The sequence below is a fragment of the Triplophysa dalaica genome, chromosome 21 (assembly GCF_015846415.1).
Source record: "Triplophysa dalaica isolate WHDGS20190420 chromosome 21, ASM1584641v1, whole genome shotgun sequence".
NCBI lineage: Eukaryota > Metazoa > Chordata > Actinopteri > Cypriniformes > Nemacheilidae > Triplophysa > Triplophysa dalaica.
Genome location: NC_079562.1, coordinates 12,088,646 through 12,102,423, shown reverse-complemented (window position 1 = coordinate 12,102,423; position 13,778 = coordinate 12,088,646). Strand labels below are relative to the sequence as shown.

The 13,778-nt window shown below is 37.5% G+C and overlaps 1 protein-coding gene across 1 annotated transcript in view; it reads left to right on the top strand.

The window, feature by feature from the left end:
* Positions 1–215: 215 nt before the first annotated feature.
* Positions 216–13,778, top strand: part of nlgn1 (neuroligin 1) — a 198,222-nt gene continuing 184,659 nt past the window's right edge. Inside the window, exon 1 of the mRNA XM_056735508.1 lies at positions 216–279. The gene's annotated coding sequence lies outside the window, so the exon portion shown is untranslated. The remainder of the gene's footprint in view (positions 280–13,778) is intronic.

The window sequence follows — 13,778 nt, the reverse complement described above, 5'->3', positions numbered from 1 at the left end:
TCGGAAAGGAAACGTAGCGCCAAATGGTTTCAAGAGAGACTTGTCAATCGTCTTCAGACTCGCGGTGAGACCGTGATTTCGCCCTCGCTGTTGTTTCGCAGGAATCGTGACAAAACCTCCTCCGTTATCCCAACTCAATCAACTTAGACTACGTGTGTATCGAAGTCGTGCACGTTTGGAATTTCGCTTGTACTTCGTCTATTGTACTTCTTCCAGATACTTGAAGGATTTAATGGGCCATCAATAGCCTATAACACGAAGACGAACAAAAGCTAAAAGGTAGGTTCTTACCATTGATGCGTTTTAGTATTTATTCAAAATGTCAAAACAGTGTTGAAGTTGAAAGTGTTTTTCATTTTTTAATAACCGTAATTTCATCTATTTTTTATGGATAAAGTATGGTTTCTATAGGAAGACCATTGTAAATGTGTGGTTTACTATCAATACCGCTGAGTTCTAGAGGTCGCTGTCCATGGTGCTGACGTAACGCAAACTCTGTGTAAAAGGAGCGGGAATTTTGGTCACCGACGTTTAGGCTTAAATACGTTTTTAAGACGATTCTTCGGTAGATTGTGGCCAATAAACGAGTGAAGATCCTTCTCAGAGTACACCTGTAAGTGTTTCTTAAGAGCCCTACTCCTGTAGATGGCAGTATAAATCAGATATTTACGCTCAGTTTCACAAGTCGTCGTGAGAAGTTTCTGTCAGGACGCTTGTGAAGTGTAGCACATCCATATGCGTGCAGAACTGATTAGACTATATTTAAAACGTAAACCTAAGAATACCGAAGCATTTTCTTTTCTCTTTAAACAAGATAGTTGACATTTAGTATTAAATGCCTCACATCTTTATCAATGTGACCATCATTCTGTCTCCTGTGCCCGCTAACTTGCGTTTTAAGTAGTCAAAGCTTAATCTTCCGCCAGGTTATCCACATTTGGTTAATAAATACAGAAATATTTTTTTAAAGCAGAACATCAGCATCATTATATATACATGTATATATATATCTCACAGTGAACAGCTGGGCTGCCTTAAAACCTCTTACCACCAGTCACTGGGTCAAACCTTCTGGCCACTATTGTGTCCCTGTTGCCTTCTGAATTACAAATCAAGCTTTGTCCTCCAGACAGCAAAGAACACAGAGTTTTCTCATCAGGACATCTTTAGTGCGATAACTGGAGAGCATATTGCCTTTGGTTGTGTACGTGTGCTCGTGCGTGTGTTTATGTGTGAAGGAACGTAAGACTGAGAGAGACATAGGTCTATGTATTGTTTGTATATGTATCCGGTAATATAAAGAGCAAATGGAAGTTGGAAATGTCAACCATTCACTTTTGATCTTTCAAACTTTGAAAAGAATAAAAATGACCCAGTGCTGGGTTATTTCAACCCAACTGAGGGGTTGTTTTCACTCATGCTTGGGTAAAACAACACAGCAATTGGGTTAAAAATAACCCAGCGTTGGGTAATTTAACACAGCAGTGTGTTCTGTCCAATATTTCCACAGAATGTGCCAACAACACATTTTTCTTTAAGAATACAGTATTTAATATGAAAAGTACAGTATATATTACATCTGTGAAAATGTGAATTTGGACAGACATACATGGTTTCAAAAGGACAGCGATGATACGATTAATGAATAGAGCTGTAAACTAATCAAGCAACATAATTTAGCATTTTGAATACATATATGCATGTGTGGGTGTATTACATGGGCTAAACACCTGTAACCTGTGCTGTTAAATGGATAAATAATTCATAAATTCGGCACTGCTTACAATTTAAATTTATGAATGCAATAAAGCTTTGTTGATCTTGTGGGAAAAAGTTTTGGAAAGCAGGGTGTGAAAGTTCAGTGGGTTGTGATAAAATAAAGGCAGTGGACCCGTATGCAGGAGTTATTGGGGCAAGAAGTGGTTATAGGGTTTATGTAAAAGTGGACCTTGAAAACATGTATGGATTCATGAATGCTACTTCACTAAAAGGGTAATGTGATGGTCCTTTTAAGAGATTGGTACTTTTTAGCCCAGCCTCTGTCGGGAGTATGAGGAGATGCTGTTGGTGGTTGGCAGTGTTAGCAAATCGCCCAAGGCAAAGCACACAATTCTGAAATGCAGCTTGTTTGTCTTGGAAAGGGTCACTGCTTCGCATCTCAGTTGAACAACAATTACATTCCCGGTAAAGAACGCAGAATGCTGATTACAACACATCTGTTTATAACAGAGACACGCACACGTATCCAGTGCATCTTCCTATTTGTATGTGAACTCTCTTCCCTGTCGTTAAGAAGATCCGGACAGAAGTTTTGTGAGGGACATGGTAGGCGAATGTGTTTCTAAGAGACAAGGCTGGAGTGTGAATGTCATCTTTCCGGTCTCTCTTTCTCTCAGAGTGGCATGAAAGTGTCCAGCCCACTCACCATGGCTGACTAATAGTGAGTGGCTGCCAGTCTGTTGGACAGGTTGTGCCCAGTTACTGAAACATTTAATAGCTCATATTCCTTTTCTCGTTGACTGCCCACACAGCACATGTTATAGATCTCATATCAGCACTGTTGCTGGTAAATACAGTGAAAACAAATGAGCAGGAATGACGACCGTTAGAAGTTAGCGTACGTGAAAGGATGTGTTTTGTGGCGTTTTTCTTGGATTGTGACATATCGTTTGATTATCGCCCTTCTGTCGTTTTGGGACCTGTGGTTTAGGAATAAGTGCTGAAAGCACACAGGGGATATTTAACATGGTCATCACAAATTGATTTCTTCCTAGAACCGAGCAGCGTCTCGCTTTTTGTAGATCTTCGGCTTTGTTGGTTCAGCTGCTTCTCTCCATGGTCCGCTGGGGGCCAGTTGTGAAGGTACTTTGGTGGGTAAATGGAGTGCATTGGGCGCAAAAATGTTGACAGTTTTAGTCGTGGAATTCATCACATGGTTAGTACATAGCAAATCTAATGGGACTTCCTTGTGTGAACATCTTTATTTGCAGCTAGAAAGAAACACATTGAAGATCAAGATATATTAAATTTGATATTTTTTGGTCGATGTACAGTACAACTATATTGTTATCAGATCAGCTTTAATTAAAGTTCACACACATACAAGGAGACCTTCAAGTCTTTTTTATTTGCTTGTGATAGAAGTCAGCAGAGACAAGCTAAATAAAGGTGTTTTATTTTTCATTTCTTATCAACACAATCTTGTTGGAATTCATAACTATTTAACAAGGTGACTAATATGAGTATGTACAGGTAAGCTTTTGCGTCACTGACACACGGTCATGTCAGATGTGTGGGGTTTTTGTGTGTGATGTCAAAGAGGTGCTATTTTGGAGGTATCGTTGCATAAACATACTGGAGAAACAGAAGCAAACCAAGTCCATACCGAAATAATATCACCAAATGTTAGGGTAATTTATATAATTTGTCATTCATTAACAACACAGATCCATACGACCTGGCCACCATTGCTGCCTCCAACCTCATTTTTGGATATTACTATCTTCTTTATGGTATAAAAAAGTATATTTCCTTTTACTAAATTATATGTACTGTATTTGTCTACCATTGATTTTCCGCAATTGTTACAAACACAAATGTTAGTCTCTGACGTTACCAACCATACCCCGTTTTGTTTGTGTACCCGAATTTTTCTGTAATTCATTTGGCTGTTAAGTAATACTGATAACAATCAAAAACACATTTATGAAAATTTTCTTTCTTCCAAGTGGGAAACCTAAAAATGTTTTCCTAGGGGGTGAAGCTTTCGGCTGTTTCTCCTATCTTCTGTCTTTGTGTTTCCACATATTGCACAACATTAACATACTATTTGTCTCTGAAATGAAGTGAAATTGAAAGAACATCTCGGCGTTCATCCTATAAATGGTGGCGATACCCATAATGCACTTCGATTCTCGCGAGTGTGACGTCACCTGACAAAGACTGATTGTACGAATTAATACAAATCAGCCACCTTGTAAAATAGTTACGAATTCCCATGGGATCACGCTACTTGTTTTAATCAATTAATATAAATCCCAATTTATATTCATATTTTATTGTAAAATAATTGTATTAAATAAACAATTTGTTGGAATGTATTGTATGTTAATTTTATAAAATAATCAATTTGTTGAATGGGTCATGTAACTTTGTCGCATTTAAGTTTAGCCAAGTAACCGTTCTTCTGGTAACCCAAAATAATACTGGCTAGACAAACTTTTAACTTACTAGCTAATGTAATTTAAGAATAAAAAAAACTTTGTTTCTTTTGATTGTTATCAGAAATAATCTACAAGGACTGTTTGGGCCTCAAAAGCATGCATGCGCACTAACGTTTGTATATGTTGTTGCTTTGAAACCGTCTATATAGTTTTAAAACTAGTGAGCTCTCATCCGTCTCGTTTAAGGACACATTTCTTCCAGTAAGGCCTTTGAATAAGATGACCATCATCAATTTATTGACAGAGTTGTTTGGTTCTCAACTATGTGGATGATGGTGACATGGTGACCAGCTGGTGCTCATTACAAGTTGCAGACAGGCTGGATCAGCTCCTCAATTGCCTGTGGGAATATAGACCTCTCCAAGGACAGAGGAAATTTACATCTTTGTGCACTGTAATTGGTGTCATATCTAATTATTGTGGTTTTGCTATTTGGATTTCATATACTGTCTCTCCGTAGGCTCAAGAAGATTACAGTCCCACTAGCGTAGAAACACAGTTCTCTTCCGTTACTTCTGCCATGAAAGATTGCAATTAGCGCATTGCTAAGTTCACCATCAGCAGGGCTGAATGAGGCGGGAGAACAGCACCTACTGAGTACTGACTGAATTACATAACATTATTCTAGTGACATTCGACAGCAGTGAACAAACCATCAGTTGAAATTGACTTAGTTTTTATCTAGATTTTTACATTTGCAAGAAAATGAAATGTGTGGTGCTTGTTCAGTGCCGTGCAGAGACCGTTAAAGGACAGGTGCTCAAAATATACAAGGGGCACAAGGCTTTAAATAGGGCTGTGCTCAAAACAGCAATGCAGGAATACTGTATATCATGATGCATTCCTCGCTGGTACGTGTATCAATACGGATGCTTCTGTATTGATACTCATGAAATGCCATGATGCAGTAAATACCATTCTAATGTTTAAAAGTTTTAAAATATGTTGTTTGCAAATTGTGAAATTCTGTCATCGTTTACTCACCCTTAGATTATTCCATACCTGGATAAATGTTTTTGTTCTGTTGAACACAACAGAAGATATTTGGAAGAATGTCACTAACCACAGATCCCCATATTTACTGCCACAGTAGGGAAAAGAAATACTATGGGAGTCAATGGGCGACGAGATCTGTTTGGTTACTGACATTCTTACAAATATCTTCCTTTTTGTTTAGCACAGCAAAAAATTATATACATGTTTGAAAATATCTGAGGGTGAGTACATGAAGATATACTTTTCATTTTTGGGTGAACTGTCCCTTTAAGGTTTCCTCTATGTTATACAGAATAACAGCAGATAACTGTGTAGGACAAGGTCATTATACGAAATAAACGTGTCCACTGTATCATGACATATTGTGTTGTAAGATTGTATGCAAGTTAAAACACTGTGTTCTGACATCACTTACAGGGAGCAGCTGATGTTGAGGGGGCTGATGGGGATGTCTCTCCAGCAGTTGCTGTCTTTGCTGTTGTATAATTTTTTGGTCATTCTAAAATATAGTTCTGTTCTAACCCTCTTCTGAATGTATTCATTTTTTTATTTTAATGATAATTAAAACAGCATTGATAACTATAATTCAGAGGATGAGAAAGTAAGAATAAGCCCGTTTTACCAGTATTTTGACAATTGTTTAGAAGGCACTCTACTGTAAATACTGTAATAATAATACTTCAAAGTGTTACTAGTTGTAGTCTAATAATATAAATAGACCAGACCCCTCTGCGCCTATGACACTTTTCTGCCCCAAACAGCAAAGATCGATTCAAGAAGTGAACATGCACCTTTGTTTATAGTGCTGTGAAGTAACATTAGCTGCAGCTTGACAAAAGGGTACTTTTGGCATTAAGGGCCAAAGAGGCTGGTGCTCAAGCAGGAAGAGCGTTCTGCTTCCTGCAAGGAGTTAAAGTATTGTAATGAAGAGATCAGTAAATGCTTATCTTGGCTGAATAAAAAAATATATAATTGATCTATTCCTGTTACTGTAAGTGTAGCTAAGTGGAATAGAGCATTGAGCTTTGCATTACTAGAGGAAAATGTTACGGGTTCGAAATCGAATCAAAGGGAACATATATACAGTTCTGATCAGATGTGTATCTGCAATGTACTTGCAAAGTTGCTTTGATTTTACAAAGAGATTATACAAAAATGTCCTTCGTAACACTTGTGACAAAGCCAGTAACATCATTCGCAGGACATGTGAGAACTTGCTGCTGCTTACTCATTGTTTGTTTGCATTCGTTCAGACAGTTTGATTGTTGTGTTGTGAAAGTCTGTCGGTTGAGGTCTATTTCAAAGGAACTGTCTTATAAACAGAGCAAATGTCAAACTTCTGTGAGACCAAAACATTCTTCTGTAAGTCCAAATAGTAATTTCAATAGTCCAAATGTTGATCAGGAGTTAAAATTTACTGCTGATCAACATTTGGACTATTGAAATATACGTTTTCCATGTTGAAAATAAATTGAAACTAATAAAAAATGAATTACTCTGACTCTGTGCATAAGAAATAAGACATTGTTCATTCAAAAATAACCATCACTTATCAATCAAAACTTTGTATTTGAATGTTTCTTTAATGTTGCTTCTGTCTTTTAAACCGTTTATAATCTCTTCTCTGACTGAACATCAATCTGCTTTCAGTTTGCTTGTGAGGTTTTGCATAAATCACACCTCAAGCATTTTATGTTTTTAGCCAAAAATAACAGTATCAAACATCTGCAAATTCTGCAAGCCATTTCAAAGATGTTATAATCAAAGTACTATAGGTCTTATTATCATCCCTCACTTACATTGTTCAGATTAAGTTTGTTGCTGTGGGGTAATGCAATAGCATGTATTGCTAGAGTGTTTGTGATTTATTTGCTATTCTAGGATGTTGACATTGATGCTGGTCTTGGCTGCCAAAAGGACAATGACGTTTGAACACAGCATCAAGTGCAGCTGCAGGCTTTTGGTCCCCGCAGATCCTTCCTCTGCATGTGTGTACGGGGGTCTGGGTGTGTTTGCAAACTGCTGGCCTGTGACTGTATTGAAGGGACAATGAGAAATCTTGACCTATCTGCCTTGAATCCTTGCAGTCCGTCAAGCAGACTGGCTGTTAAAAGCAGGACCGGCCACTTCAGTAGATTAAACATGATGCTGCTGCAGTAATATGTTGCTGGGTGCACCTATACATGGCTCATAAATCTTTTCACTTGACCACTGTCAAGGCATTTGGCTTGTGCACAATTGCAGGCGTCAGGCACCCTGATGAAAAAATGACAGTAAAAGCATCACAATCATCATACATATTTTTGTTGTATTCGTGTCATTTAGTTTATTATGAAATGTTTGTTTGAATTATGTTTCTCAAAAAGTGTAAACTCTGTGCAGCTAAACTTTGCTCTTGTATGAGCAACTTGACCAGCCCGATTTCCACCCTCATCCTCTAACCATACATTTTGCTCATTTTGTGGAAGTTTTCCATAGGACAGGTAGAGGCCACTTGTAGCCAAAGGGGATGAAGAGTGTTATCATGTAGCTAAGCTTTTTAGCATAACTTGTTTGTACACTGACCACTAATGGGCTTAAACTAAGAGCTAGGGGTTATCAGTCCAGTTAAGGAATGAGCTCAGAGCGGGAAAAGTAATTATTTTAATTGTTTACTCTCCAGCCTCCTTTCCAGAGCAAAAAGCCAAAGCACCAAGCATTAATCTGTGTTTTCTTAGCTGCTGCCGGCATGAACTCTTTCATTCCTTGCTTTAAATCGTGTTCTTGCTTTCTATATGCCTGTTCTTATTTTCTTTTGCACTTTGTATAATTTTTTCTTACCATTCGTTTTTTTAAGGTAAAATTTCACTCAAGTGGGTTTTCATCTTCATCAGAAAGGAAGCGGTTTAACATTTTATCAAGCTGCTGAATTAAAGCATTCCTGGCCGTGGTAACTTGTAGTCGGGGGCGTAGGAATGGGGCAGGCAAGCAGTCAATTGCCTAGGGCCCCACATTTTTTTTTAGGGAGGCCCCAATGACTAACAATTGAAACCTTTATAAATTGTAATCTTAATAAAACGCTCAACAACATTTCAGCAATGATTTTTGCTGGGCCCTCTCACCCGCTACGCGCGAAACACATGACAACAGCGGCAGACTTCACCTCCGCCTCGTCTTTACTAAGCGCACTCTTCAATCCAAGGCCTCGCAGTGCGGAGTTAACTTCAGAAAAAGAGAATAAGGTGTGTGTATTTACAGCTATTTGCTATGACGTCTGAATATGTGAAGTTCCTTGTTATAAATGCAGTTTACATAATGTGATAAACATGTGTTTCCATAAAGCTTTCCATCTACGGTAAAGTTTACACTCTCATTAACAGACTATACAGTCGTTTACCTCCGAATACAGTGCTTCACATCCATGAAGGCATACTTTAGAAACCGATCCTGATGCTATTTCATTTAGATTTAATCTTTTTATCCTTTATGTGGCATTAGATGAACTCAAAGTCTTCCATAGAAGAGACGGAGAGCACTTGTATAAAGTCCTTATCAGAGTCAATGGCAAAGAAAGAAAAATATTCCTTACTGATAAATAATGACCCAGCAGCAGATTGTGACATTTATTAGAGTGATTTATGCTTGGGTTGTCCCTTCGAATAATAAAGTAACAAAATTGATGCAACCCTACCTTTATTCTTAATTTTCAATTGGTAATATATTATGATAAATATGTGGGCATTGACATTTAATGTTGTGAAAGTAAACATTTTGTTTTATCACACTTGTTTTGACTATATTTTTACACTATCTTTGTGCAATTCTATTTTTAGGACAGTTAAATATTCACCAAAAATATCAGAAAGGGCCTTGTGGAATAATTTTGCCTCGGGTCCCCACTTAATGTAGGTTCGCCTCTGCTTGTAGTTAAGCAAAATCCTCTATCAGGGCTCCTGTTATGCCAGTGGCATGTATAGTCAATACATATCGTGCCTTCCAGCCCAGAATCAAAAGTCACAATCTTTTACAAGCACCACCTCCAAAAAGCTTTGTTTCTCTACTGACTCCACTCTTAACCCTACTGACAAATATCCTGACCTCCTATAATAGGCCAAGTGCCTGCAAGGTACAGCAGTCATATGCTGGCTATATTTATGGTAAGCATGCTAGGTGGAGGGAATATTTTAAGTCAGTCACCAAGCAACAGAATGTTTATCCTTATGCTGTGAAAACAGAGCTGTAAGTACATGCACTTTGGCAATATGTAATTTTCAGAACCTCATATGAGTCCATACCTGGTCGCTTGTTATATTTTGGTTCATAAATCACGGTGACGTTAAGGTATGTGGTTTACAAAAAACCTGTCCTGTAGATGCAAAAATATGGCTGGAGTAAATCATATAATTTCTATGTCTGTCAAAAATATTGATACAGCAAACTATTGCACAATTTTTTTCACAGTAGTGTATTGATAGTCCAACCTCTATTATCAATATATATTTTTAATCATGTTTAACATCATATACAGTCCATAGGGCCAAGCAGTAGTAAGCATGGGGCTCTAGCTTTCAGAGCCGACACTTGGGTGCGCAGCGTGCGCTTTCATTTTAGGATGTGCAGCTGTTTGTTTCGACAGGCATGAATCCCGCATTCGATAATTCAATTCATTTTTCACATGTCGTGACCCACATTTGGCATGCACGTCAGGGCCTCTCATTGAACTTATTCTTAGATCATGTCCACATTAATACATTTTCGTTTTAAAAAAACATCTTCGTCCACATAGATATCTGCCTATATTCATCTTATATTCATCTACGTCTCGTTCCCTCCATCAGGGAACTGAGGTTACATACGTAACCAAGACGTTATTCAGTATTCCGTCCCCTAAAATTCAATCAAAAGTATGCACGGACTGACATTAACGCGCTATCAAGCTGAAGAGCAGCCAAAACAACCCTGCTGAAATACAATAGAAAAGGTTATGGATTCAATGATTATAACGGGAATTGTATTGGTTTTGATGGAAACTATAATGAATATTGGTATGTGGTGGATTTCATTGGTGAGCAAGTTGTATTTTCTATTTTTCATTAAAGTATTTCAAAATATTGCAATATGTATTGTATCAAACTATATTGTATAGTGACTCATCTATTGTGATATGTATTGTATCGCAAGGCCCTTGCCAATACACAGCCATAATAATTACCCAATATCACTTTTCAACCCAGTGTTTAGTCAAAAGGGATGAACTCAATCCTTGGGTATTAAATTAACCTATGGTGGGTTGTTGAATTTTAAAGTGATTGGTTGAATACTCAGTTTCGCAATGAAGTACAGCTAAATGCCGCCACATCCGAAAGCAGGAGGGTGCTCTAGCGCAGAAACTCCAAATATGGGACACAGAAGTAGAATGATTTTGTAAGCTGTGTCGCAATTCGAAGGCTGCGACCTTCAAAGGTCTCGGATTTAAAAACGAGGTCTCTGTCTTCAAAGAACAGGATTTCCAAGTTACGTCACCTTGTGCTAATGACATTTCTGACTTTTTAAACAGACACGAAACTTAATTATTAAATTTTCGTAGAAATGTTCATTTGTATGACACAATAATGCATTAATACTATGAACAGTATCAAATATAATATAAAAACACAGACTGGAACGGTTTTCTGCAGATTACATGCTTTTATTTACTAAAGTTTTGATTTTATATTCAACAATATGCAGACGTTACAGGCGCGCAATGAATCTTGGGATAGCCGAGGGTGTTAAGGATCCATTCGTTGTAACCCTGTCAACCCGCGGAAACAAGTTCGCATTTTGAGGATTGGCCTTGAAGCAGCCTTCGAAATGAGACAGCCTTACCAGCCGCTGCTGTGACACAAACGGTCTTGAAATGCAGCCTTCGAAGCACTCAGCCCCTGAGTTAGGACACAGCTGTAGTTCCAGGAAATGCCAATGGTCAAGTTTTATCGCTGTTCTTCAAACCATTTCAGGTACTTTCATAATAATAGAGTATATTTAGAATGATGATGTTTGAGTGTTGCTTTTTCAAATGAATGTTGTAAACAAATCAATCTTGTAGTGATTTTAGATTGAAGAGTATTTCCTACTGAACCATAGTTCACATAAGAGCTGTGCATAAAACACAGAATCAAAGCCTTTGCGATTCATAATTGATTCTGGACAGATATACTGAAGTTATGTTAATCTAGATACATCTTCCCAGGCCGTAGTTGTAACTCTGGGTTGGGTCAAATATAAGCATTTTAATTTAACCCAATGGCTACATTGTCCCTAAACCCCTCTATAGAAAATCATTAAAACAGCTACATGTTAAGGAAAAACACCAAACGGAACCCATCACTTCATCTAACAGATTATGGGGTCTAGAAACTAATGACTGCTTTACTGTTAGCTTTTCATGCTTATGAAAGAGGCACCCGCCCACTGTTATTGAGTGCTGAATTTCTCCGCTTTTATAAACAAAATTGTCACCTTCTTTCACCAGATAAGATAAAACAGCTTCAATAAAAGTTGTCAGGATTGGTTTTCCATTGACGTGGCCTGATGTATATAGGTTGTCATTACTGGGACCATGGTTCAATGGTATTCAATTCCTATGTTCCTGTGTCGTGGTAAACGTGTCAAAAGCTTGTTAAAGAATAAAATAATCCTAAACCGATTGCTTGCAACCTGCTACATTGCCATAAAATCATTTTGCTTTTATACCCCATCGTACAAGCACTTGAAATACTGCAATTTATGAGCTACTCATTATCGCTCGGACCGTCTGTGTTGTTGTTCAAGAATTTGAGCCAATATGTCAAACCAAGCCATAGATCTAGAGAATTATTAACAAGACTTTTGTTCAGTGTTTTTCTCCATCCTGAATGTCAAGAGCGCAAACACTCTTAAAGCGGATGAGGGGTCTGTGCAAATGTCAGGAAGTGGCGTGTTTTGATGACTGTGGGCTCGGCTTTATGGTGTCATTAGTATTCTGTGTCTTCAGTGATCCTCATGTTTGTAGTGATATCATTCGGAGTGCTTTCTGTTCAACACTGACCAATAGTTTACTTGTCCTTGCAGAAATTACTCTGGAGGCAGGCAAAATACACTGAGAACGTTTGTAAACAGTCCACCGCCTGAAGTAATCATCAAAACTGCATCAGACAAGTGGCCTTGTTCTTAAGTTAAGTAGTAAAAACATTGAAGCTATTCCTTCAGGCTGCTCATTTGGTTATATTCATGTTGATTTGTGACATTTGGTATGCACATATTTAAAACTTTTTCAGTGTCATCAAATGAAACAAAAATGTAGTACTGTAGCTACGTCTGACCTCAGTTAACCTTGGTTGGTTACTTCTATATATTACCTATTTGAATTTGTCCTGTATACAGATCCTGTATACATGAATAATTTAGTATTTTTGTTGAATAGCTCTGGGATTTTTTTTTGCTCCTTATTGATTGTAGATTTTATATTGTTTAAATACGACAAAGAACTATGAATGTTGGTTAATAGTTGGTTGCTATGAAACCCTAGAGATACTGGACTCAGCATATTGTTTCAGGCCAGGTCAGTTTTCACTCATGATATCAAGTTATATAAAGTCAAGTAAGCACCATTCAACTATTTGTAAAGATACAAAAAGGCAAATTTCTTTCCTTATATATGTTAAAAGGACTTCTGTCCTTCCAAAACCTTGGATGTTAAAATTTACATCTTTTTAATGAATACACACTTTTTAATACTTTTCATTGGTTAGATATTTGCAAAACCCAGTGACAAACATAAAGAGTGACTCAATAATGATGGCCAAAAATAAAACGAACAAAATTTGTAGATTAGGGTGTGGTGATGTCTACCAATTTGGCATGGGATGATGTCTAGAGTGAAACATTGCGATGCAGTGCTATAAAGTGAGGCGCATCTTTATACAGCGCGAGCTGGGCAGTTATAAAATTAGCGTCATCTGAACAGCCTGAGATTCGATTGATTTAATTGATTTGTTATTCTGATGTAATATTCAATAAAAAGTTATAAAATGCCTTAATACAACGCGGGCTGTGCAGAGCACGAGCTTATATGCCCCTTAGCCTTCTTCATATTTGTTTACAACACGATTTGTTGCACAGATCATCGAGAGTCACGTGACAAAAGTGAAACATTCATTGGAATCAGGATGCCAGCTAAACATCGTGATGTCTGTCAACCATCGACGATGGACGATGGACGATGGCATTGTCTGTCAGCTCAACCCTAATGGAGATATGAGGTTTCAGAAGGACAGCAGCGATATCTAAGGATACATTTATAGATATTACATATACTTTAAACTCACTTAATCTAAGCCTAAACTTATAAACTACTTAAAAACTATGTGAAATATAAACATGCGTGACATAGACTAAATGCACATACTTTAAACATACGCATTGGTTTTACAAACAGTATAACAACGTAACAACACTTAGTGTTTATTATATTCATTCTTTTTTTAAATAATATTTCAGTAACTGAAAGCATTATTCAACACTCACAAATACGTGCATGTGTACTTGCTTAAAAAAACA